The sequence below is a fragment of the Colius striatus genome, chromosome Z, assembly GCF_028858725.1.
Source record: "Colius striatus isolate bColStr4 chromosome Z, bColStr4.1.hap1, whole genome shotgun sequence".
Classification (NCBI taxonomy): domain Eukaryota; kingdom Metazoa; phylum Chordata; class Aves; order Coliiformes; family Coliidae; genus Colius; species Colius striatus.
This window is the reverse complement of record NC_084790.1, coordinates 33502166-33526943: the sequence shown is the minus strand read 5'-3', so window position 1 is coordinate 33526943 and position 24778 is coordinate 33502166. Positions and strand designations below refer to the sequence as shown.

General features: G+C 42.8%; 1 protein-coding gene across 3 annotated transcripts in view; it reads left to right on the top strand.

The window, feature by feature from the left end:
* The first annotated feature begins 18777 nt into the window (after positions 1–18777).
* The window catches only part of PCGF3 (polycomb group ring finger 3), a 55333-nt gene continuing 49332 nt past the window's right edge, over positions 18778–24778 (top strand). For 2 of the 3 annotated variants that reach the window (XM_062019337.1, XM_062019336.1), the window contains exon 1: positions 19007–19093. The gene's annotated coding sequence lies outside the window, so the exon portion shown is untranslated. Of the gene's footprint in view, positions 19094–24778 lie in introns of all 3 variants that reach the window. The other variant, XM_062019338.1, reaches the window with a different exon arrangement.

The following is a 24778-nucleotide window of genomic DNA, read 5'->3' as shown; positions in this document are numbered from 1 at the left end:
TACCTAGCTTCACAAATGTGCCCATTATTTCTTCTTGTTTTCTGCCCGTTGCACTAGAAATACTACAAAAAACAATGTTGTAGTCACAGAGCTGTACTTGGGAAGCCAAGAGTCCACACACCTTAGCTCCAAATTTCTGTATGTCTGGGACAGTCTTTCTGTCTGTATTTTTGTCATGTTGTGCATTTGAAACATCTTCCTTTTTTTTTTTTTTAAAGTATATTCAGCTTTCCTAACGATCTGGCTGCTTCAGGAGCCAGGACTCTGCCATTAGCATCTCTTATCACTATAGTCTAAATACAACGCTGCACTGGTCACCATAGAAATACCCTGTCATTGTGAGCCTTCCATGCACTTCTCGTCATGCAAAAACATCTCTCCATTTTCTTTTTCAAATCTGAAGTGCAGCAAGCTAACTCATAAATGTCTTTGCATGATCAAGCTATTAATCACTGTCATTGCTTTAGGGGCCTGGCATCTCAGTTTATTCTGTTTGCAATTTGTTCCTTGATACCAAGGCTAACTTGGGAGGAGGGAAGAGAGCACATTCCCTGCCCTCAAACTGTTGCCCACTCAGGACTGAAAAAGCTTGTAGAAGTGTTATGCCACTGAAATAATTCTGCAGATCCTCCCCCATGTGCTTGCAAATGTCACACTGATGGAACTGTGCTGTCAGTGAGGATTACACACTGGGGGAAAGTGCCTAAGTACAGGAACCCTGTCAATGTTTAAACCCACTCACTGAAGGATCACAGGGTGAGTGGGAGGAAAAAAACACAGTGAAGAACTGTGATATTCCAGCTCTGGGACGGCCTTGTCTCAGACAGAAAAGTACAGATTGAGAGGCTGTCTTCTGACCACAAACAGAAGAGTACCTCTGAAAATTCACAGTAGAAATGAACTTCTTAGTGCCTCTGGGAAGTCTGTAACTGGGGCTGAAAAGCAGATTTTTCAATGATGGAAAGACAGTCAGGAAAAGATGTCAAACCATATATGTATTCTTCCTGCACAGAGTGCAAATTACAGGAACTCAAAAGGACTGGATCAGGTCAAATGGAAATAACTTCTTGTTGTGGTTTGGCCCAGCTAGCACAGAAGCACCACAACAGTTGGTGCCCCCCATTCACCCCCACCCTCGTTAGGATGCAGAGGCCCCAGTGAAATGGGAGTAAAAAGATAGGCAAGGTTGTTGTGGATTAAGATAAGGGCAGGGATGGCTCGCTGCCAATTACAGTTCTGGGCAAAACAGACTCCAGTACTTGACTTACAGAGGAAAGAAGGAAAGTTTATTCTACAAGAAATAGAACGGAATAAAAGCAAAAAGGGAGTAGGATGATGAGAAAATTACAACCAGCACTTTAAGATCTCCCTCCCCCATCCCTCCTTTCTTCCTGGGCTCAGCTCACTGCTCCCAATATCTCTTCCTCCTCCTCCCTCAATGGCTCAGGGGGGCAGGGAATGGGGAATGTGGTCAGTCTCTCACAGATGGGCTCTGCCACTTCTTTCTTCTCAGAGGAGGACGACTCCTGGCATTCTTCCCCTGCTCCAACATGGGGTCCCTCCCCCAAGACATAGTCCTTAGTGAACTTCTCTGGCATGGGTTCTTCCCAGCAGCCGTGACTTCTGCTGATACAGGGTCCCTCACTTGGGACAAGGCCTTTTCTGGGCATTATTTGAATAAGCTTCTTTGTCATGGGTTCCTCCCCACAGTTACAGCTCCTGTGAATATTGTGTGCCTTCCACAGGGCATGGCCTCCTCTGGCCATAGTTTTAATGAAGAGAATCACTGCCCCTGGCTTGGGGTTCTTAGCAAAATGAGTATCTGCCTCTGATACAAGGTTTCCAGCAAAATGAGCCACTGCCCCCCATATGGGGTCATTATCAAAATAAGTCTCTGCTACTGATGTAGGGTCTTTAAAGAAATGCAAACAGATCTCAGCTTCACCAGTTCTCTCTGTAGAATGCAGGGGAGTCTCTGCTCCAGCACACCTCCTCCTCTTTTTCCTCACTGACCTTGGAGTCTGCATGGTTGTTTCTCTCACTCTTCCCACTCCTTGCATCACCACCAGCTGGAGAAAAAGAAGGGACAGAAGGAAGAAAGAGGAAGGACCCTCCTCTTCTGGCTTCTTCCTAAAAAGTGATCATGGAGGTGGATACTTGGCTCAGCCCCAGCAGTGGGTCTGGCTCAGAGCTGGGGAGAATTTTGAGCAACTTTTTGCAGGAGCCATTTTTACAGCCCCTTCCCCCTTACCAGAAAAGGCTGTCATGTCAAACCACAACACTTCTGTCTTTCCCTCCTGATCCCTGCAGAGCTTTCTTCAGAGCTCTTGTTTTTGGGGAACAATAGAAGGCTACATATGCTACCAAAACAGGATATGCCTAAAATCTCCATGAGGGAATTTCTCCTCCTCAAAGGCAAATCATATACTAGTTCACCTTCAGGAGAGTTTCAGGGGTTTTAGCACCTGTCTGGAGTTAGATATGGGGCTAGTGAGGAGGAATTATTTTTGACACCACTTACTCAAGCATAGCTCTTACAGAATTTTTTATTGCTATGCTTTTTTAACTATAGTTGAGCATTATATTTATTTCAGATAATATGGTAATTGATCTGGTATTATTGGCCAAACAGGTTATTTTAATGAAGTGCTCAATGGCTGCTCAATATGCAAATCCTATCATGACACTGAACTCTGTAAAAATAAATGCACCCATATGGGAACGATATATTGTAGCACATACAAATCTTTGAACTAGCCAAGCTAGTTAATGAGCCAAGCTGAACCTTTAAATAAATGGGTATAGGTTACACATTACAGATTCATCTTCAGTAATCGATTCAATTCTAATTCTGAGTATTCAACAGAATTATCTTTGCCAGAAATCTGTGCTCCAAAGTGAGATCTGGTCTCACTCTCACTCACACTCCAACAAAGTGAAAGGTTCTCCTGTAGGAATCTTCTGGAGGACCATTTCTAAATGAGGAGGCTATTAACAATTGTCCTGTGCTAGGATGTCACTACACTGTCCTCAGTCCATACAACTACTCACTTCAGTACACTGGATGTAAACACGAAGATTTTACTCTCTCATCACATATAATGGAAATTTAATTTAAATGTCTTAAATGTAGATTTGTAACTACCAACCTGTTTAGGTTGGTGTTGGTGACTGAACCTGTTTTCACAGAGTCCTGGCTAATGGAGCTATATAATTGGTATTGGCCCTGTTAACTGCTCAACTTCTTCAAAGTCCTTTACTGTCAGTCTGGTTTTTCACCAGGTTGGTATTGAGGAATAACTCTCCAAAACTATTAAAATGGTGCTAATAAGCTAGCATTAGAGGTACAAAGAAGGCAGAAAAATGTTAGGGAAAAAAACCAAGGTTTCAAAGCCTGATAGTACCATGTCTGGTTCTTATAGTTTTATTGAAGTGGCCTACACAATACTCTGTTCTCAGAGAAAAATGGCACTCTTTCATTCAAGACAAAAACCTTTAGGGAACTTAAAATGGTATTCAAGAAGGGAAATAGTTTGCTACTTAATTTTCCTTCTTATAAGAAAAAAACAAAATTAAAGACCAAACTATTTCAAAAGAGACTAAAGGTATTGATTTAAGAAACCAAAACTAGATGCCTGACTTTCAGAGTAAACATGCAGTACTTCTTGTACTGCACCTTTTCAAAATACCCCAAATTGTTAGTCACTGGTGAATAACATCATTTTCAGAGCTCACAGAAGGGATAATTATGTTCCTGTCCATGACCAGGGACCTCAGCAGATGAAGATTCATTAATCAGCACTGCCTTTTCCTCAAGGAGAATGACAACACTTCTAAATTTCATCTGTACTTTTCATAATGTGTGGGTGATCTGGCTGACTCATTAACCTTGGGGGAAGATTGTTAATCAGTGGATGACTGCTGTGTGTGCCACAAAATCATGATTCAGGTTTGCTCCTTTACAGGAATGGCTGACTGCAATAAATTGCATGTCTTACATTAACCTGTAGTCTTACTTTGATCCTTGTTTTCCTAAGTAATGTGGCTTATGTAAACCAATCTCATCTTTTCTCTGCTTTCCCAAAACCTTTGCTTTCCTTTGCCAAACTGCAACAAAAACCATCAATAAACTAGTGACCTCAGCCTCTAGTTGTCACAAGGTTTCTGACAGCAAGTGGCTAGGTCTAGAGACACCACATTATTGCAGCTCTCTGGAGAGATAGAGTTGCAGTCCTTACTCTATTTCTCCTCTCACACAGCCCTTTGTTTTGCTCAGGTCTGTCCCTCAATTCCTGCAGCCAAAGGCTCATTAATTTACCACTCCTCCTTGGCTCCGCCTCCTTGCAGTCCTTAGTGTTTGCTCCTTCCCTTTGGCCTCCTTAGTCTTCTGTGGTTTTACACGGTTTGTCTTTCTGTCTTGTTCGGTGAAAGAAGAGGTTCAGGAGCCAGGGCTTCACTTCCCTTGTTACACCCAGTGTGCGCCTGACAGTGGGAGGCAGGTTCTCCTCCTGTGCACTGTCATGGACACTACAGAAGAGTTTTTAGATATGCACTTACAGATGTGCAGAGGAATTACTTGCATTTTTTTCCTCACTCAGTTTATCGTTTTGTTTTGTGGGGGTTTTTTTGTTTGTTTTGGTGTAAATAGTTCTATATCCTAGGATGCAGTTACATAACAAGATAGATAATGCAGGTGTGAAGGGGACTAAGAGGAGCCAGATAGTAACATTTATCTGTGCCTTAGGATTCTCTAGTGCAAACTGCTCTTAAAAAGTTATGTTAGTCATAAGCCTTGAAATATTGCAAGGTTTTGTATACACAGCTGGACAAAGGCTAGCTGAGTGCCCCAACTTGGCAATTCCTTAACTAAAGCTGTTTAAAATAAATCTGAAAAAGCTCAACAGAGAAATCCCTGGGCCTTAAAGCAGATGTCTTTTAGAAGGCCCACATATTGAAGTGTCTCAACAAAATTAGATGTAAATTTGCAGCTTTAATTGCACCATAGTGCAGTGTACCTTAGTTGGAAAGTAAAAGAGAAAGTGATGCACTGATGTCAATTTGGAAACACAATCCAAGTCCAACAAGCAAGGTGGCTTTAGATCATGTCACATAACCTTGTGAAACTGCTATCTAAGCCCTACCACGCTCCCCACTCCCCCCAGCCTTGCGCCTCAGTGACAGATCACACACCAAACATGGGGGGACCACCCATTTCCTTTTGCTTACCAATGCCTTCAAGCTGCAAGCAAGAAAGAAGAGTGTTTGTGAAGTGAACACCTCAACAGTGCTAAATGTAAATCTGGCTTTTATGTTTAGGTACTACATTTTCTGTAAAACTTAAGAAAAAAGCAAAACTAAACCTCATTTGCTGTTTCCTCCTCTTTCTCTTTTCCTCCCTTACCTCCTACAGACTTTTGAAACAGTGTGTGTTAACTCTTTCCCCTCTACAATAGCCTTCTCTCCCTTAGTATTAATTTGTGCTTAATTTTTTCCTAGTTAGCTTGCCTAGTAGATCTCAAGGTGCACATCACCCAGCCTCGAATTTTCCTCTTACACAGCCCATTGCTTTGCTCAGGTCTGTTCCTCCTCAATTCCTGCAGCCAAAGGCTTATTAACTTGACACTCCCCCTTGGCTCTGCCTCCTTGCAGTCCTTAGTGTTTGTTCCTTCCCCTCTTCCTCCTTAGTCTTCTTTGGTTTTACACACTTCCTTCCTTCTGTCTTGTTCAGTGGCCGAGGTTCCATGCACTCCCGACCTCTCTCCAGCATTCCTCCCTTTTTTCTAGTTAGCAAATGCTCCTTATGTCCCCATGGAGAAACCCAGACTCAATCTGTGGAGTTTTTCACTTGTATTGTGTTTATGTGACAAGGTTTCAATAGTGGAGGGGTTGTGCACCTGGCAGGAGCCGTGCCCCATGGAGAGGACTCCATGCAAGAACAGGTTTCCTGGTAGAAGCTCTGGCCCAGCAGCCTGTTCCCTGAAGAGCTGTACTCTGTGAAGAGGACCCATATTGAAGCATTTAATGAAAGATTTTATCCCATGGGAGGAACCCCCTGCTGGAACAGAGGAACACTGTGTGGCGAAAGAGGGGCAGAAAAGAACTGTTACAGACTGACCCCAACTCTCAGTTTCCATTCCCCTGTGTGTCTGGGGTGACAGGAGATAGAGGAGTCAAGAGTGAAGGAGTGAAGTTGTGACTGAGAAGAAGGGTTAGGGTGAGGAGAAACTGTAAGCAATCCATCAACACTGCTCTATGCTGGAATGAAACGGTGCTTAAACCAACTTGCACTACTGGGAAGAGGGAGGACTCCTCACAATATCTTTCCAGGCAGAACGACGTTGATACCAGAAAAACTGATAACTGAGATTATGTTTTGGAAGAGGGAGAGAAGTAGGAGTTTTGGAGTTGTTTGGAAGCACAGAATGGTTTGGATTGGAAGGAACCTTAACGGTTAGCTAGTTCCAAGCCCCCTGCCATGGGCAGGGCTACTTTCTTTGGAAATACTTGACTTGACATCTCTCCTAGCCCATAGGTGGTGAAAAGTTTCTGCTACAGTACTCTGTATTTTATTTGGCAAGTGCCAAACCCTGGGTCTGTAATGACCTGTGAGCCTTCTTGGCCATACAACTAGCTTCAGGTGTATTAAGCAGATTGAATGTCTGTTCTTAAGGCTTTTCTTTTCCATGTAAATCTACAGAATTACAGTTGGCCTGCCAGTGGCTCAGACATTTTAGGACATGGTTTCTATTCCCTTTCAACCTTCTCCTTTGTTTAGCAGCTGGCTTGGCTGCACTTAAAACTTCCCCCATGGCTTCTGTCCCTTTGTGGTCTTACTGATTTGTTATTTTTTCCCAGAGAAATCTTCACAGTTGCCAATGGAAACACGGATGCTTGTGTCACAGTTTGTGTAGAGGAATATCTGTCCATCACAATATGTGTAAGATTGAAAACCAAATTCAAATCTTGAATATATATGAAGGTGATATGCTTGAGTTGGAAGGCAAATGGACCTCCTCTTCTGTCTGCTGAAAGACTGATTTTACCCCAGGGAAAAAAAAAAAAAAAATAGCAAACACTGGAAACCAGCAAAGCTTTTTCATAGGTTGTTTTTGGTCAGCAGTGGATGGCCAATATCCAGGCCACAGTGACTACTTTCTTTCTATTTGGAAGAGTCAGAGACAGAATTTATCATATACTGAAAACTACTTGGTGTAGCAAGTGGACCATGAATTATATGGTATACTTGTGATTCACAAATTTGGCCTTGTGATTCGCAAAACATGTGGAGGGTTGAAGGTGTGTATAGGACAACAGAGCAGCAGAAAAAATGAGAGCAGGGTGGATATATACAGCTGCATCTACTTGGTTAACCTGGTTTCTAAATCTATCAGGCTTATGCACTGGTCTTCCATTGGAAAAAGAATTTAGAAGAGATGAGAGCCAAGTACACCTTGTGCAAAGTGTGCCTTGGCTCATCACAATGACGAAATATCATTCTATCAAGTTTCTCTGTGGTATCATTGCATTTTGCACCTCAGTTTCATACTAAAGCTGCAACTTAGATGTAAAGCAAAAAAATCCCCAAGGGAAAGGACATCACATATTGCATTCTAATAGCTTGGAGCCTATCTGCTTAAAAAACCTTACCTATATAATTTAATAGCAGCACACGTTGATAATTTCAGAAGAAATATTTTTAGCCCTTTTTCCAAGTGTCAGTCACTTGCTCTTGTAGCCTGCTCTTCTTCCTCATATTTACTTCTGATTTTCCATCTCTGCTTTTAATTTTGTACAAGTTGTCTGGGAATGTATCTGAAACTGAATTGCTGGAATATAAATGGTGATGTTAGTGGTTTCTACATATGCTGGAAATGAAAAATCTCACCAGTGATCTGTACATATGTATTCTGGCATGTTAGCAGCCAAATTATAACTGATGGTCATAAAGAACTGCACCAATCAGAAAGGTACCTCCCTCCTCAGCTTTAATGTGGTAACTACAGCTGACAGTCAAAGCCGATATATTGACTTGCACAGAGGACTAGGTTGATGACAGCTTTCCTCTCCCTGGAGCAACCTCCAAGTTCTGCAAATGGAACATCCCAGATGCAGAGCTCCTGGGAACTGAGCGGGGCTTTTTCCTTTTGCTTTTTCCTGCTACCTCCTGCCCCTAGTGTAAATCTCATAATTTAAGAGTAAGGATATGGCTGAGGCTTATTGTGTTGTAGTGGTTCTGTGAGGGCCAGGTTTTGGTAGCAGGGGGCTACAGGAGTGGTTTCTTTAAACAAACATCTGCTAGGAGCTTCCCCTGTAGCTGATAGAGCTAGAGCCAGTCAATTTTAAGATAGACCCACCAATGACCCAGGTCTGGCCATATAGTGATTGAGGTAACGCCTCTGTGAATAATTTATTTGAGAAGGGGAAGAAGCTGTTGCATACTTGCTAAACTGCAGCGGCAACAGGGAGTGAGAATAAGAAAACACCTCTGCAGACACCAAAGTCAGTGGAGGAGGGGGAGAGGTGCTTAGGCTCTGGAAGAAAGACTCCCATGTGACCTGTGGTGAAGACCATGGTGAGGCAGCTGTGCCCCTGCAGTCCATGGGAACCATTGGGAAGCAGAGATCCACTCACAGCCCACGGAGGACCCCACGTCAGAGCAAGCGAATGCCTGAAGGAGGCTGTGACTCTAGGAAGCTCACCCTGGGGCAAATTCCTGGGAGGACCTGGGAGCCCATGGGGAGAGAGGAGCCCATACCAGAGAGCAGGGTTTCTGTCAGGACTTGTGATCCTGTGAGGGACTCAGGCTGGAGCAGTCGGTACCTGAAGGACCGTTCTCCCAGTGAGGCACTATTCACTCATGTTTGGGCAGGGTGTGATGAGCTGCCCCTGTGGAAGGTCGCATGCTGGAGTAGTTTGTGAAGAACTGTAGCCCATGGGAAGGACCCACATTGCAGAGGTTCATGGAGGACTGTCTCCTGTGGGAAGGACCCACACTGTAGCAGTGGGAAGTGTGAGGAGGGCTCTTCCCGAGAAGCAGCAGCAGCAAAGTCCATCTGTAATGAACTGACTGTAACCCCCATCCCCCTGTGGTAATGGCAGGGAAGGAAGGAGAGCCCTGGGAAAAAGGAGGAGTGTGGGGAGGTGTTTTAAAATTTGGTTTTATTTCCCATCTCCCTGTTTTGTTTTCATTGTTAGTTCATAAATTAAGCCATTCCTCCCTGAGGTGAGTCTGGTTTTGCCCATGATGGTAGTTGCTGAGTGATCTCCTTGTCCTGATTGCAACTCACAAACCTCTCACTATATTTCCCTCTCCCCTGTTCACTTTAGGAGGGGAAGTGATAGAATGACTTGGTATCTGAAAAAATCAAACCCTTGAAGGGATCTAAGCTGTGTTTATGTGAGTGGTTAGTGGCAACAGATACTTATTTTGTGAGTCACTAAATCCTTCTCTATTTTGACTTTCCTATCTAATGCTTATCTGTGAAGCATTAAGAGATCTTCTCATACAGAATACATAACCAGAAGTATTGAATTACTAGTTAACAGCTGCTGACATGCTCTGCCAATAGTGTTAATCTTTCACTTACCAGTGGGAATACTTGTAAGCCTAGTTACATTAAGTAGCTGGTATTTGCTAAAAATAGTGTTTCATCTTTTCCAAATGATTGCTGAAACAGTTTTGTCTTGTACAGTTGAGTAGATTTCACTAGAGGGCTTAATGAACATGATTTATTTGAGTTTGACACTAAAAAGAAAAACAGGGATTTTTTTTTTTTGCCATGGGAAATGGAGGAATTTGAAAGCAAAGTAATAGTGATGATTGAAGAGCCCAGATGGCTTGGAATGACCGAGGGTATAGTTAAATACCTGTCTCTAGGGTTTCAATCTCTCTGGGTTTTATAGTATCCTTCAGTCGTAAGAAAATGCTGCAGATCTGGATAGGGATAAAACCATTCAGCTGGACGCAGAGACAGCATGCCTTGTCACTTATATAGGAGGGACAACAGGGAGAAACATAGCAGCTCTCCAAAACCCTGAGATTAAGCATTTTTAAAATAGAAGTCTCTTACTGCTTTACAGGTTGTCTAACAGTATCTGTTATGGATTATACTTAAAGTAAATCTATAGTAAAGCATTAATTAATATTTAAGAATTTGTATTTGTGGCGCAGTGAATCTCAAAGTTGCCCTAATTTAAGATTTGTATGACAGACTGTACTTTCCTGCTTGTCATAATGTCTCTGGGAGACTGTGGGTCTCAGGTCAGAGTTGTGTTAACAAAATGTATCTTTGAGTGTGTATAGAGCAAAGCATCTGGGTAGTAAAAGTAAATTTTGTTAAAAGTGCTTTCCTAAGGGAAAGTAAGATGTCTGTTTGTCTTGGAAAGAGATGGCTGGTCTTTTGAAGAGGAAGAATGGTCTGTTGCGGCAGACAACTGTGAAAGTTATGTCAAAAAAATATGGAAGCCTGCAAGTCCAAAACCTAGGATGCAAAATAAGACAAAAAGTGGTTACTTTATGAAGAGAAGACTGATTGGAGTTTATATGAGATACGTCACATGTAGTTGCAAAGACAAAGGGTATGAATTGCTTGTTTTAACAATGAGACCAACAAAGCAAGGTTAGATTGTCAAACTTATTTGAAAGCCTCCAAAGACTGACACAGTATATGTCTTCAAAACTCATCTGTCAGAAGCTTACACAAGTCAAATGATCTTTCATGGTCCCACCTCATCCTCCTAGCAACTGGTGGGGGAAAGAGGGAGGAAGTGAGCTTCTAAGGCTAGTGTTGCTGGCAAAACACATGAAGTCCCCTTACTACTAGAAAGCCCACTTGGCAAATAGTTCTTTACACTGAGCCATCTGGAGCTGTATGACATGGTGTGCTCTGGCTACATTAAACACATCTTTCATCTGCTTCAGCTGTTTCATTACTGAAGCAACAGATGTCTTCAGTCAGTTTCTCCTGTTGATTGGCCTATCACCTCTACAGCTGTGTCCACAGCGATGCTAAATCGTATCTACTCCTGTAAAGCACCTCTAGGTCTTTGTCTTTAAATAAGAGGATTAATAAGCTACACGTTTGTCATGGTTTAGGATCAGCCAGCAACAAAACATCACTTAGATGTTCACTCACTCCTCGGAAAAAATACAGCAAAGGCCTTGTGGTTTGAGACAAGTACACAGGGATGGATCACTTGCAATTATGGTCAAAGGCAAAACACTCAACTTGGGGAAAAAACAAAATCAATTTAATCTCTTACCAATCAAATCTGAGTAGGATGAGAAATAAACTCCAATCTAAAAGCACTTTCCTATCCACCCCTCTCTTTTTCTCGGGATCAGCTCTGTTCTTGATTTCTCCACCTCCTCCTCCCTCTGTGGTAAAGGAGACAGGCAATGGGGGTTGTGGTCAGTTTGCCACACGTTGTCTCTGCTGTTCCTTCCTCTGCAGTGGAAGGACTCCTCACAATCTTCCCCTTCTCAGTGTGGGGTCCACACCCTGGGAGAAAATCCTCTAATGAGTTCTTTCCCTAGGCTGCAGTTCTTCATAAACTGCTCCTGTGTGGGTCCCTTCCACAAGGTTCAGTCCTTCAAGAACAGACTGCTCCATTGTAGACTTCCCACAGAGTCACAGCCTTCTTCAAGTGCAGCCACCCCTCTGCCATGGAGTCCTCCAGAAGCTGGTGGCAGAGCTCAGATCTGCCATTACCCTCTGTGGGCTGCAGGGCGACAGTTGCTGTCTTACCATGGGATGCAGAGGGGTCTCTGCTCTGGCATATCTCATAACCATAAAACCCCAAAACACAACCAACATAAAACAACAGAGAATGGTACAATGATGAAGAGCACAACCAGCCCTTTAAGACCACCTTCTCCCTATCCCTCCCCTCTTCCCAGGCTCAGAGCCCTGATCCCGGTGTCTTTATCTCCTCCCCCCTTGAACAGCTCAGGGGGGCAGGGAATGGAGTTTTCAATCAGTCTATTCTTAATGGTTTCTGCCATTTGTCTCTCCTCAGGACAGGTGGGGTCTGCACAAGTCCTCCCTGCACCTCTGTGGGGTACCTCACACACACGGCAGCCCTGCACAGGCTGCTCCGATGTGCATTTATCCCAAAGGCTGCAGCTCCTCTTTGCCTCTTGTGTGGGGCTGCTCTGTGGCGCACAGGCTCTCCAGCACGGCCTGTGCCACGGCTGCCTCCTCACATAGTCTGTCGCCCATCCGGGCTCACTCACCTGGAACTGCTGGTGGCTCTCAGTCCTGCCGTTGTCCTCCATAGGTTGCAGGGGTACAGCCTGCATTTTCACCACAGGCTGCACAGTTGTCTCTGGTCTGGTGCTCCTCCTTCCTTCCTTCCTTCCTGCTTCTCTGACTGTGGAGTCCATGTGGTCACCTCCATCTTTGTACCACTCTTACACCTCCCCCCAAGCACTTCTAATTCCTGTCCCTAAATAGTGATCACCGAGGCAACAGATTGGCCCAGCCTGGCCAGAGGCGGGACTTAACTCAAGAGCCAGAGGAAGAGTCCAAGAACTTCTTACTGGCTCTTCACACTGCAACCTGCTCCCCCTGTTACCAAGAAAAGCAGCTCCTTGCTAAACCATGACAAGTCATGGCAGGAGGGAAGAACGGCTGTGATTGATATTGTGATAAATAGAGGAAGCAAGACAGCCTGCTCTACCTGATCCTCCTTTGAGGATGGATGCTGTCCTGGGTGATCTCCAAACGTCTCTTAGAACCTCATCCATTCTGCATAACTATCAAAGTGGTATGCACTGTCTCTTTATTGTTAAGACATTTCTCTGGTCATTGGAATGGAGACTTATGTGTCCGGAAACACCACAAAGTCAGTTAGAAATGTCAGTGGTGTCTCCCAAGATTTTGAAAATTCCATTCCCAAAATGTAACTGACAATGCTTGAACAGCACTTGTGTAGAATTGTGTTGTTATTAAAACATTTGAAATATAACTGCACTGTCTAAGCCACTCTATAAACCTACATGAACTCAAAACTCATAAAATAAATCTGGACATTCTTGCATGTACAGGAACTTGTGTCTTGCATTGCCAGGAACTGAAACTTTAAACGCATGCTAACTTTGCAAAAGTTGGTGATGAGGACTGTTTTCTGGACAAATGTTCAATGCAGGCTAATGCAATACAATGCAGGCCTGTTACATACATGTATTTGGGGGGAATGTGGTACACATTTGTGCAGATATCCACAAATGGAACCTGTCAAAGGAAAATGTGTAAAAAAGGAGATTTTATGGAATTTTACACATATATCTGTCTCTATGTATATGTAAACTTACATAAATGTATGTATAGTGTGTGTGTATTCTGAAGTGACTTTGTGCCACTAATGCCCAAATCTTGCAGATACTTTCCAAAAGAACAGGTTATTCAAACCGTACATGGGTTCATTGTGCACGAGTACATTGGTACATTCATCTAAAAGATAAAAGCTGCTGAATGATTGGATTCTTTTGGTTCTACAATGCATGACGTTTGGATCTCAGCTGCAATCTTTGGTTAAGGCTCAGTGCCTGATGTTTGAACCTGAACAAAGAAATCTAAGTGAATCCAGTGCTGACTGAAGACTTATAACTTGGAAGGACTTAGTGTGAAAGGTACATTAGAAATGCTTTGAGTTTGCAGTTGCAGCTAACAGCTAAGTATCTGTACTCTGAGTATCAGTAATGGGTGGGAGCCTGTTATGAGCTAATAGCAGTCTAGCAGTCGAGGTGAAAGGTAAAACATTGATAAAAACAGCCAAGAGTTCACTGACAAACTAGTCACCTAAATCAGTCTATTCACACATCATCTAAAAGGCAATGTTGTTCTTGAGCAGTCTGAGAAAATTGCTCTGTCTTCCCAGGATGATTCAGCCATTTTAGATACTCTTTCTCCTGTTAATTTAAATATTCCTGGACAATTTAGATTTCTCTGCTTGACAGTTAATACCAGAATTACAGAAACATTTAAATGGGAAAGGACATCCAGAGGTCTCTAAAATAACCTCTTCCTTAAAGCAGCGCTTTGTACAGCATGATCTTGAAAACCTCCAAAGAAGCACAATGCACAGCCTCTCTGGGAAACCTCTTCCAAAGTTTAATTAACTGTCCTCATAGTGATCTTTTTTCCTCCTTTCTGTCTCATCTGAGTCTCCCTGGATTCACTTATGACCACTGTCTGTCTTTCTCCTGACATTTACCTCACTAAAGAATCTGTCTCCAATTTTTGTAGGTGACCTTCTTGTAAGAGTTGAAGGCTGCTATCAGGTCACCTTGAAGCCATTTCTTCTCCAGGATTAACTATTCTAGTTCCCTCAGCTGCTCCTTGCAGGACACGTTCTCTAGACCCACTACCATCCTGGTGTCCTATGCTGGTCTTGATCCTGTTTATCAGTGTCTTTCTTGTATCAGTACACTCAAAACTAGATGCACTATGCCAGACTTGTTCTGACAAGTACCATGTAAAGAGGAATAATCATGTCTCCCATTGTACTAGCCTGTTAATATGTCCCAAAATAATTTACAACAGTGCCAGGGCAGACTTGTGGCTCCTGTTTTGCCTGTTGTCCTAAGAATTCACAAAGTGTTTTCAACAGACCAGCTTTCCCGTCAGTCAGTCACACCTCAGCTGTGCTGCTTCAAGAAGTTAAGTCTGTTTCAGGTGTAGGACTTGGTATTTGTTGAATTTTATTCCTACAGCCTGTTAAGCCCCTCCAAATGACAGCCCTGTCCTCTGGCATTCCCAGTGTGGGCTGTCTACAGATGCAGTTCTGTGTGTTCAAGTCGTTGAAAAAGATATTACACAGGTCCCAGGGCAAATTGCTAAAGAACCTCATGCTGTCACCAGGCTTAGACAGAATACGATCCATTAACCATTGTCTCTTTCAGACCAAAAATTCAACCAACTAGCAGTTCACCTATTCAGGCCATAAATCCTAATGTGGGGCACGAATATTGTGGGAAAGTGTATCAAAAGCCTTCCTAAAATGTAAGTACTCAATATCTACCACATTCCCCCCATCTCCAAAACCAGTCAACCAGAAGACAATCAGGTTGGTCTACCTTTATTTACCTTTGGTATGACATGTTCTCTTTCTTGTGTTCTGAAATTGCCTGAGTGGACTTGCTCCTTGATTCTGTCAGGAATCAAACTGAGACTGTAGTTCCCTGAACTGTCATAGAATCATGGAATGGTAGGGGTTGCAACGGACCTTTAGAGATTATCTAGTCCAACCCACCTGCAGAAGCAGGTTCACCTAGATCAGGTTGCATAGGAATATGTCCAGGTGAGTCTTGAAGACCTCCAAGGAAGGAGACTCCACAACCCCTCTGGGCAGCCTGTGCCACTGCTCCCTCACCCTCACAGTGAAACAGTTTCTTCTTATGTTTAAGTGGAACTTTTTGTGTTCCAATTTCATTCTTTTATCCCTTGTCCTGTTGCTAGCTAAAATAGAAAAAAGGAATGGCCCAACCTCCTGACACCCACCCTTTAGATATTTGTAAATGTTAATAAGATCTCCCCTCAGTCTCCTCTTTTCCAAACTAAACAGCCCCAGTTCCTGCAGCTAATCTGTCTCTCTTGCTAATCTCAGGTATGAAAAATATTTACCATTCTCCAGTATTAGGGGACTCCCCTGGTCACCATGGCTTTGCAAAGGTAACAGAGAAGGAGTAGCCTTGCAATGGTACCAACAGGCACCCTGAGCACCCTCAGATGTAACCAGTCTAGTCCACAGACCTACCACATTGATGTGGCTCTATTGCTGTGGAAAGGAACTGAGCAACTGGAAGTACTAGTTCTCAACTTTACTGTTTGCAAACATTATAATATCATCAGTTTAGAATCACTTTGTCATGCGTTTGCCTACTTTGTGCTTTACTACTGTTCATGAAACTATCCTATTCTGTAGGGTTTCTAGCCATTTCCTCATTTATGCCATTACTATTCATGTTCATGCTCCTGTGACCATATGTTTTAAGTCAGAACTCCTAAAGGAGACAATGAACTTTTTCCTGAAATGTTTGCAGGGGTTTTTTTCCTGTTAAAAGGTCTCACATAAAGTCTCTTCCATGAGTTATTTTAGTTAGGAAGCACATGCTTACAGATGTTACCTGTGTTCACGTTATGCTTTGGTTTGTGTGAAAATTGTGAGGACTAACAGAAATACTCTTTTAAACACTATTTCTAGTTCCTCCCAAGTCCTTCTCTGAACTTCTGTAGTTTGATCACAGCTCATTGACTGTAATACTAACAAAAAGTTTCACATAGAATCATAGAATTGTAGGAGTTGGACCATTAGAGATCATGCAGTCCAACCCCCTTGCAGAAGCACGTCCACAGGTTGCATATTAACATGTCCAGGTGGGTCTTGAAGACCTCCAAGGAAGGAGACTCCACAACCTCCCTGGGCAGACTGCACCGGTGCTCCATCACAGTGAAATAGTTTTTTCTTATATTTAAATGGAACTTTTTGTGTACCAGCTTCATCACATTACCCCTTGTCCTGTTGCTAGATACCATCGAAAAAACGGATGTCCCAACCTCCTGACACTCACCCTTTAGATATTTGTAAATATTAATAAGATCCGCCCTGAGAATCCTCTTTTCCAGACTAAACGGCCCCAGTCCCTGCAGCCTTTCCTCGTATGTTCCAGTGCCCTGATGATTTTGGTGGCCCTGAACTGGACTCTTTCCAGAAGTTTTCTGTCCCTCTTGAGCTGAGGAGCCCAGAACTAGACACAGGACTCCAGATGAGGCCTCACCAGGGTAGAATAGTGGGGGAGAAGAACCTCCCTTTACCTGCTGGCCACACTCTTCTTGATGCATCCCAGGATGCATCAAGGCTTTCTTGGCCATGAGGGCACATTGCCATCTCATGTTCAGTTTAATATCAATCAGGACTCCCAGGTCTCTCTCTGCAGAGCTGTTCCCTAGCAGGTCAATCCCCTGCATGCACTGGTGCATGGGGTTGTTCCTTCCCAGATGCAGGTCTCTGCACTTGTCCCTATTGAACCTCATGAGGTTCCTCTCTGCCCACCTTTCAAGCCAGTTGAGATTCCCCCTGAATGGCAGCACAGCCTTCTGGAGAATCAGCCAGTCCTCCCAGTTTGGTGTCAGCAGCCAACTTGCTGAGGGTACACTCTGTCCCCTCATCCAGATTGTTGATGAAGATGTTGAACAAGACTGGCCTGAGAACCGTGGAACTCCACTGGCCACAGGCCTCCAACTTGATTCTGTGCCATTGATCACCACCCTCTGGGCTCTGTTATCCCTCCTAATGCCAGGTGATGCAGTTCAGTCAAGACACTAGTATCTACTCTGTTATGATCTTGGATAATTCTAGTCACTAGCTAAGCTTGTACTTCAGAAATATCAGTTTTAGACTAACACTCTCTTTCATGGCATTGTGAAAAGCATTAGAACTGACATTAGGGTAACAAGGTTGAAAAGAGAACAAATCATAGCCTTAGCACTCTGAGGGTCACAACAGTTTTGTCACAGTAGGTAGATTGAGTTGGCATGGCTACATCATCTCACTTCAGATACCATCTTCTAAAAAAATATCTATAGCAAGAGAAAACCAAAGCCCACAGACTCTGTCCTTAATGGTTCTCAGTCTGCAGTATGTGACTCTCGAAACACTAGGAATGGAAGAAAAAAAAAAAGCAGACATCCTGTTTATAACTTCATACACGTTGTCATAGTTTGTTACTTTTGTTTCTGGCTACTTGAACCTCAATTCCAGAAGCCAGGCCAGTGGCTCCATTAGGTTCTAGAATACAGTTCTATAAGCAAAGACACATGCAAAGTCAACTACCATTAAACAGAAAACAGAATTTAAATTTCTGACAGTTAAGATATATCCATTTAACCACACAATCCTTAAAAAGAGGAAATCTACAGTGCTGGCACATTGCCTATTAACAGAGACCTTGTTGATATAAGAGCCAAGCAGAGACCCTGAAGTCTTCATACTCAGTATAGGCTCAGTAGTTTTCTGGGCAAAAAGGAAAACATCTTCTGTGGGTGTCATAATGCCCTTTTCCAGCTTTACTCTTAAACAAAGTGAAAGACTGTTTTCCTCTGGCTTACTCTTGGTTGGCAGGTAGGAAAGAAAGAGGGAAATATCCAGGTATTTGATAGCATTACATTAAAAATATATGCATAATGGGAATGTCAGGTTTGCTCTGGCGTCTCAGGGTTTGGACAGGCAAACTTTTAAGTATTTTGCAACCTTGGCATTAAGCCAACTTGATTGTGAAGTTGAACTTGGTATGGGCTTTCCAAGCTTAACGCATGCTCCATGTTCCTAAGACCTAACACCTTTCGACTCCTAGGAAGTCAAAACCTCCACCATTCCATCAGGCACGGTATTCAAGTCAACTGGAGTTTGTCACCAAGTTGTGTCTCGCACCCAGCGCTCCCAGTTTCATTGATCACCGTTTACAAAGACAGGAAAACCCCAAGACATGCTGATGTAGAGCTTTAGTACATGTTAGGATAGAGCTCTACATCAATGCAGCAGCCTGAGAAACGGAGGGCCCAACCCCGCCTAACGGTACGCCATAAACCTCTCCCTTTTCCGCTACCAGCGACTTCGGCGGGAGCCCGCCCGGCACGCGCACGCGGCAGGGGGCGGGGGCCCGGGCCCGCGCGTGGGCCAGTCCCGCTCCTCGGGGGCGGGGGGCTGCAGGCGGCGGCGGCCGCGGCCGCCGGAGCCGTGCGCGGACGAGGGCCGCGCGCGCATGCGCCGCGCGCGCGGCGCCCCCACTCGGCTCCGCTCGGGCCGCGCTCGGCTATTTCCGCTTCTTTGTTTTAAACTCTGGGCCGAGCCTTTTAATTTTATCCCCCCCCCCCCCCCCCCCCTTTTATTTTTAAAGAAAAATTTAATTTCTTGGCGGGGGAGGGGAAGAGGGGCTGGTGTTCCCCGCTGCCTAGCGTTACCTCGCTCGCGTCCTCTGCCTTCTGTCTGTTGTGGCGCCTGGAGTAGGACGGGCCAGGGAACGGAGGATCGGTGCGGGGAGGAAAAGCCCCCGCCAGAGCCGAGAGGCGACAGCGACCCTCCCCCGTCACAGGTCAGTCCGAGTCCAGGGCCGCGGCGGTGCGTGGTGTGGTGTGGTATGGTATGGTATGGCGTGGGGGTCTGCCGTTGGCGAGGCCGAGTCCTTAGTCCCGGCCTTCCCCCGCCCCCCCATGGGGCCATGAGCCGTGTGAGGGCAGCCGAGGGTCTTGGGGGCGGGGCAGGCCAGGCCTGTCCCGTTCCCCCCTCCCCAGGTGTTTGCTGTGGGGTAGTGCGTGGGGCCTTCTGGCACGGATGTGCGGGGGTAGTGTGGGGGGAAGGGTATGTCTCGAGCGTTTTCTCCACCCTTCTGGGGGTGGGGGTCTGTGGAGGAGTGGGCCTTCTGTCCCTGGGTGTTTAGGGTTGGGGGAGGCCATGCGTGAACTCTCCGTGCTGCAGCAATCACGCTGTATTCTCGGGGAGGGGGTGAGTGGGTGTATTAATCGGAGAGGTTCGGTTTTATGTGGGATTCTCTTCAAGGAGCAGGGAGTTCTCTGTGGGCCAGGGGAGCGTTTGTCCCGATTCTATCTGACTTAGGCAGGTGTCCTCCGCCCCAGGGGAAGGTGACTTGTGTTTGTGAGCAAAGGAGATCCTGACACCCGCCGTCCACCCCCTAGCAGAGCGGCCAGTTGTACGGCAGGGCCTGGGGCAGCTTAGGCTGCGGGCGAGGAGGTACTGCCCGCGGGGAGGTGGGGTGGATGGATGGAGCTGTCTCGAGTTGCCCCTTAATACTTCGTCAGCTTGAGGAGTGAGTTTGCAGGGGTCTAAAACCTCACGGCTTTGCGAGAAAGAGCTCTTTGAGAGACGGGGTGGCGGTTGGTAGTGGCAGAGATACTGTTTCCAGTAAGGTAGAGGGGACTTGTCCCTTGTGTGTAGGACCTCATCTGTGCAGGTATGTGGCTTTGATGCTGGGTATCCTGAAAATGCTTCAGAGTTTCCTCTGTGAAAAGCTTAGCATGTCCTGAAGTTAACAAGGCTCACAGGAGGTTTGGTTATATTATGGTTTGTGAAGTACTTGGATGTTCTTTTGGTACTTTTTTTTTTTTTTTTAAATTACAAAACTATCACTCTATGAGTGATTTTTTTGTGAAAGCAATTAAGCCAGTTCCTGCCTTCTGTATGGAATGTGTGCCTCTGAAACCAGTTCAAGAAATTCTGTTTTATTATCTGTATATCCTCTGGAACATTCTTCTGGAAATAGTTTGTTTTGGTATTTTTCAAATTAGCACTACAAAATTGTCTTCCAAAGTTTCAAAGAAGAATTCAGTTTTTCAGATGAAAAGGTTTGCATTTTAAGGTTAAGGAACACCCTCTTCCATTTCAAACTAATTTCCTTTTTCACAGCATGCACTGTTAGGGAATACGCAAAATATTTTGTTACAAGTCCTTTTTAATACTAAGTAGTGTGCTTTTAAAAAGTTGATTTCTTGAGTACGATACTTGTGAATTTTATTTTAATTCTTTTAGTGGCAGATTAGGTGAGAATTTAAACTCAGATACTTATCACATGTCTCAAAGATGCTCTGCAATTCATGAAATTCTGAACAAGGTGATAAGGTGAGGAAAAATAGAAACTTTGTAGTTTTACTATTTCAATTCAAGTTGTAGGTATTTTGTAATGTATATGAGAGAATACAGAACACAGGCAGACTGAAGATACTTGGTGAGATCATGTAGGATACATTAGAAAAGGGTCAAGTGGTTTTCTGAAGAGGACTGTTCTAAATAGAACTGCTGCAACAGAATGCTTGCAAATAAATAAAGCATTTAATCAACTACTTTTTTTAGGAAAATCTATTTGATTTCTTTGTGTGGGCTGACCTAGACAGTTGATCCTGTTACACTATTGCCAGCATAGACAACAAAGAATGAACACTTGAAAAGTTGCATTAAGGTTGACTTTGAGTTGTAACTATGGTAGCCCAATACTAATGCTTAGAATGGCAGAAATTAATTACTGCACTATGACAGACTTATGCCACTAAGAGACTGTAAAGTACAGCATGTAGTTGCTGCAGCTGCCCAGCTCTTACTTTTCCTGTCTACCTACATGATACAGAGGAGGTAATCTCTAAGCTTTGTATTTGAGATACAGGTAAGCTTTCTTGCCAAGAAAGAAAGCTTTCTTTTGCTTTAATAGCTTCCACTTCGTTTTTCACATATGAATCTAGGTAGGTTTAATCTAGGTAGTCTTTTTAGCTTTTGTCAAATAATGATCTCCCAGGACTGAAGTAATTTCAGATTAAATTCCTGAACCCTGTAGGAAGCTCAGTAAGTAGAAACAGTTCTATTGAAGCTCTGAGCTAGGTGTGACTTACAAAGTGGATGTGGACATCACATTCTGAAAAGCATGCATGTTGATAAAATTAAACTTTTCAATTACTGTCTTAAGAGATGAAACCAGCTTACAGAAAAATGTAATGAGAATTTGTATGTTATAAAATTAACATTTTCTCAGTTTTTCATTTTGGAACTATTGTCCAACTGGTACATGTGTGGGAGTTAACAAATGGAAACTTGTATTGATAGTGGTGTTGAAGATGCAATAGATTTAAGACTGTCAGTTTAGTAGTTTGAACTCCATTCTCTTTTTGTCGTTGCTAGTAAAGATGTTTAATGATAGTAGAAACTACTTTAATTGGCTAGGTTATATATACTGTCTTGTTTAAAGGAAAAGCAGGGAAATAGGCTCAGGGCAGTTTGATTGGAATAGGTTAAAAGCCAGGCAGAAGCTGTTCATGTCTTTGTGTTCCTTGCACCTCATTTTTTTTTTTTTTTTAGAGTGCATGCTCACTGTATTAGGCTGTAAGTGTAGCTAACATGTGGAAGTCATAAATATAAGGAAAGGAAGAGAGAAAGGTGTTATTCTGCATTAAAAGCAGACCTAACTGTTGTGATGTGTAGTGCAGTTCTGTATCTAACTGAAGACACACTAAGCAGTGGTTTGTTCTATAGTTGCGCTGAAGAGCCAAGAAAAAACTTGTGGCTCTTATCTCAATTAGATTTTCTCAAGTTAATTTTACTAAGTGCATTTATATTTAATTCATCAGACTATGAAAATGAAATTGTGTGGTAGGAACTAGTGATATTGAAAGCCTTATTTGCTATTGAAAGTTTGATTAAAGTTTGTACTGCAAGGACCTGAAGTCTTGCACTCATATTACCAAGAAGACAGCATTGTCGGACAGCAGTAAGTTAATCAATGATGCTATTTTCCCTTTTTTGCCTTCTTTTTTTTTCCCCCCTTAGTCAGAAACAGTACTTCATACCAGCAACTTCATACTATATGTAGGAGTGTAAAGGTCTTTTTCTCCTTTTGTCAAACACAGCACATATTAATCAAAAGTAAGAAGTAGTACAGATCGTTTAAGGGGAATAACAAAGTTTGATTAGCTTGAGTTACTTATTCTCTGCCAAAAGATGGCTACTTTCATAGTTATAACTGCCTCTTTTTCAAGTCACAATTGTAAGCTGATGGAGAGGAGACTCTGTTGAGGGGATAGAAAGAGAGCTAGAGGTAATCAAGGTGTGTGTGTTGGCATCACTACAATGCAAGGTAAGACTGTAAGGAAGAATAAGTATGAAGAAAAACAGGGTTTTTTGGTAGTTTTGCTGCTAATTGAAGAACTTGTTTGAACTAGTTCTGTCATCTTTTTCTTTCTCTTTGCAAAGTGACAAGAGAGAAACTTTATTATCCTTACAGACATACATTTAGATTGGTGTTAATGGTTAACTATTTTGTATTCTGACCTTGTGAGTGATGATAACTTAAAACTTCTGCATTAAAAAGGCTTATGTTTTGGTGGCAATAAGGATCCTTCTTGTTTGAAACCTAAGCTGTCCTTACTGTTGGAAACTGAGGATATCTTGTTTTGTAAATAACAGAAATAAATTTTAAGGTCGGAAGCATTCTGTGTATGTTATGTGTGAGTGAGAATGTACTGTGCAGTATCTGCTTAATTAAAAGAGGAAAGATATTTTTTCAGGTTGCCAGGATGAGTATCATGTTATTTGCTGACTTACAAATGGCCACCTTGTCAAGTCTTTCAGTTTTAGTTAAGAACTTTTTTTTCAATCTCTGCATAACTGGATGATCAGTGTATGATACTATATCTTTAGTTGATTGTATAATAAGCATTGTTGTCTTACTGCATATGATGCAAATCTTAAGTGAATTATGCATGATGTTAGGCTGGAACAGGTCATCTCTGCCATCTTCTCTTGCAGTATGCACGCAAACGTTAATGTCACTTATTCATGAAAACACATAAGCTTTGCTAGCACAGTGTTAGCTGGTTTTTCAGGTGGTTTGTGCTGTACAACTTTTTCTAGTTTGTCACTTGAAGGAACAAGTTGAAAGGTTCAATACAGCTGGATAACTTATATATTCTTTATTTATAATTGTCTCTGATGTTTCTTGTTGCATCTGAACTATTAGTTTCAGTGCACATTTTGGCATAGTGAAAGCCCCATCATCAGTTAAGATAGTGATAATTCAGAGTGACTTTTCCCAAAAATAATGAGGACATGGAGACATTTGGAAGTTAGAGATTACGTCTTGAAGAGATCAAAATGAGGCAGGGTCTTACCTGTGTTTCAGATGGTTATATTTAGTACTGTTCTGTTGTGATAATAAGTGGATTTTGTTCCATTGGTTTTTTTTTTTTTTTTCCCCTAAAATATACCTAGACTCTGAGATTTCATGATTCAACATAGGCAAGAGGTAAGGGAATTTCTGATGTGCTTAAGTGCCATGTCATGCACACTGCTGAAAATACTGCTGTTTCTAAATAAAATTGTTTATATTTCCAAAGCTAACTTTTGTTAAATCTGTATCTGTTGAAGATACACTTTAAGAGAATGCAAACACACTAATCAAATCAGTCATCTTAATGCTTGAAATACTTTTATTTCCATGTTCAAATTACTTGTTTCTTCTAACATGTGGACCTCAAACCAGTGTACAGTGTTTGCCTGATCAATTCTGTCTCCACTTACAGAGGTGCCCCCCACATTTGATACAGTGAGTGCTTCCCTTAGCCTTTGTTGCTTTAGCATTGTATTGGTTGTTCAGTGACTGTTTTTCAAGCTTTACTTTACTTTTTCAGAGAAAAACAAGCAGAACAGTGCCTCTTTTTAAGTTCTTGCTTAGAATTTCTTATCCAAAGTGCAAGTTGCTCTTGCGCGGTGCGAAAGTCTGTGCTTGTGGAAAATTTTGTTTGTGTTACTGTGGAAAGAGTGTATTAAATATTATACTCTGTGAGTGAAATCCAGCAGTTTTAGAGATTTTACCTTTTTTTAGGAACAGTTGCATGGATTTGTAAAGTAAGTAACTAAACTGCCTTTTCCTATAGCAGTTTCCTAAGACTGACTGCAAAGTACCCTTGCAACTTAGATCGGTTTATGTTTAAAGATCATGCTTTTTGTATCAGGTTGCCATACGATAATGATTAATCACAGATGTTCAGTTAAAATCTTGATAAAAGAAACCTTTTTGGTCTATACTCATAAAGTGTACCAGACAAATTACAAAGAGATTCCCAACATTTTTTATGCTTTTTTCCTTGAAAATCCATATATGTGTCTTTCTTCCCAACTCTCTTCTTCCAATGTGTTTGGATTTGATAAATTGGCATTACCTTACCTCGAATCTGTACTTCTGTATCCCCAAGTTCAATGCTGCTATCTATCTATTCCTCCA